Raw genomic sequence first — 2,500 nt, forward strand, 5'->3', positions numbered from 1 at the left:
CGCACATGTTAGACTCCTTGGTCCGTGTTTCAAGACGGGTCCTGAAAGTACCCAAAGCAGTAGCGTCGCCGACCGGTATTTAGAGCCAGTCCCAGGACACCGCCGGCCAACAGCTGGCCAGGCCCGGTGACGGCGCTAAGTCCGTACATCCGGGAAACACTGGCCTCGCTTGCGGCGGGCCGGACGCAGTTCAAATTGCGACTCAATACCGTGCGAGTACCGCCGGGCAGCTGGTCGGACAACCGGGGGTCTGCCACATGACGCCGTGAAGCGTAACACATGACAGGCTCCCACCCGGGTCGTAGACCGACACCCAACGGGTCGCGACGTCCTACTAGGGGAGAAGTGCACGACGACGACACCCGGCAAAAAAATCATACGGACGCGTGCCGCGGGACCGAGGTCCCTGACATCGCGAACCGTACAATTGCCAGGATCGCTGACGATGAATCTCTCCATTCGAACTTTTGGGTTTCTCAGGTTTACCCCTGAACGGTTTCACGTACTCTTGAACTCTCTCTTCAAAGTTCTTTTCAACTTTCCCTCACGGTACTTGTTCGCTATCGGTCTCGTGGTCGTATTTAGCCTTAGATGGAGTTTACCACCCACTTAGAGCTGCACTCTCAAGCAACCCGACTCTAAGGAGAGATCCTCCCGAAACGCGTCTCGGTCGCTACAGGCCTGGCACCCTCTACGGGTAATTGGCCCCATTCAAGATGGACTTGGACTCGAGCATACGCCCCGGGATAAGTGGATCCTCCCGAACACTACATTTCCCAGCGGCAGTGCCGCGGGATTCAGTGCTGGGCTATTTCCTGTTCGCTCGCAGCTACTAAGGAAATCCTGGTTAGTTTCTTTTCCTCCGCTTAGTAATATGCTTAAATTCAGCGGGTAGTCTCGCCTGCTCTGAGGTCGTCGATTTTATTCAAAACCATGAGAATTCCAACACATCCGTGGGTGCCTGGTACGATGTTTATATAACAACATACACAACACACATTTCTCTCTCCGTATGAATTTTTCATTGGCGGAAGAGCGATGCGATCAGTTCGAGACGAGTGAAAATCAAAGTGGAAACATTTCGCGTTCGATTACCCAACCACCGAACCACGTGCTCGAACCACGCTGTTTTTCTTTCATCAAATGACACCTTCCGATTCTCGTATGTGCGAACAATTCTTTAAAAACACGCTACATGCGGGCTCGCCCCCGTTGCGCGAGCGATCCGGTCAGTATCTGTCCTTTAAAAACTAACAATTAGCTCCGGAACTCGATCGACCGGCCGTTCGGCGGCGGCGTGTCTGCTCACTTATCAAAGTAGCGGCGAATTGCGCACGAGAATGGAAAAAAAAAAACAACGACGGACAACACGGTCCGGGGGGGCATGCCCCACCTCTCTCTCTTTTCCCATCATCTCCGCACACGCTCGACTCGAAAAATTCAAGGAACGGCCATTTGGTTGTGCTCGATTCTCATAGAGTATCGCGGGCGAATGCGAATAGATTTGAACTTCTCCCCGGCAAAGGGAGAAAATGAATTCGCGATTCGCACACGCTGGCTCACGAAATCCGGATCGAAGGGACTCGATCTCCGAGACTTGCGGGAGAGCGCGTTATTTCAAGCGACGCAGACGCGCACCCCCTTTTGTACAAGGGCATGGGGTCAACGAACGCCCAATACATTCGCTACACGCGATGACGAAATCATCGCGAGAGCAGTCTAAATTTTATGCATAAACGACCCTCAGCCAGGCGTGGTCCGGGAATTGTATCCGTGGACCGCAATGTGCGTTCGAAATGTCGATGTTCATGTGTCCTGCAGTTCACAAGTTGACGCGCAATTAGCTGCGTTCTTCATCGACCCACGAGCCAAGTGATCCACCGTTCAGGGTAATCATATAATAACATATTTGTGCGTTACAAACAGCATTATTCATAAATCTTGTTCTTAAAAATTCGAGCATCGTCGACAAGGACGGTTTCGCAAGCCCGCCAACCCTAAAATAATTTAAGGGAGACGCGACGAGCGAAGTCGCTGGTACAAGCGCGCGCAATCAGTTGATCGCAAGCGCAAGGCCGCGACAGCAAAACGGCCGCAAGTCTCGGCGACGACTAAAGACTCCGGAACGAGCCCGGCGTGTGTGTGTCTTTGCCATGTAATGGTTGTGTCGTCGCTAAGATAAAAGCGGTCCCGGCGCTGCTCACGCTGATTTTTACTCTTGGGCGAAATTTCATTGAAAAACCTCGGAAAACAGGCACAACGCGTGAGCGCATAGCGAGCTTCCTTTACTGAGCAATAAGTGGGGCTCAATTAGGTTGCCCAACGGTGAGCAGCAGCAACACGAGAAACCGCCTTACGGCGCAGTAATGCAGAGAAACAACGAGATGAAGAAACGAATAGAGAATATTGAGGGAAAAAAAAAGCTTCAAAAAGGCCTCTCCTCCTCCCCCCCCCATCCTCACTCGACATTCGTTTTCTTCAAAGCTCGCGACCGTTTCTT

General features: G+C 52.2%; 1 non-coding gene and 1 pseudogene across 1 annotated transcript; both read right to left on the reverse strand.

Moving 5' to 3' along the window:
• Positions 1–915, reverse strand: part of LOC122418845 (uncharacterized) — a 4,820-nt pseudogene extending 3,905 nt beyond the window's left edge.
• Positions 916–1,737: 822 nt separating this feature from the next.
• On the reverse strand, positions 1,738–1,892 carry LOC122418843 (5.8S ribosomal RNA). The gene has a single exon (XR_006262720.1). It is a non-coding gene; the product is annotated as a 5.8S ribosomal RNA (ribosomal RNA).
• Between the last annotated feature and the right edge of the window lie 608 nt (positions 1,893–2,500).

Source organism: Venturia canescens, unplaced genomic scaffold, assembly GCF_019457755.1.
Source record: "Venturia canescens isolate UGA unplaced genomic scaffold, ASM1945775v1 PGA_scaffold_70__1_contigs__length_27315, whole genome shotgun sequence".
Classification (NCBI taxonomy): domain Eukaryota; kingdom Metazoa; phylum Arthropoda; class Insecta; order Hymenoptera; family Ichneumonidae; genus Venturia; species Venturia canescens.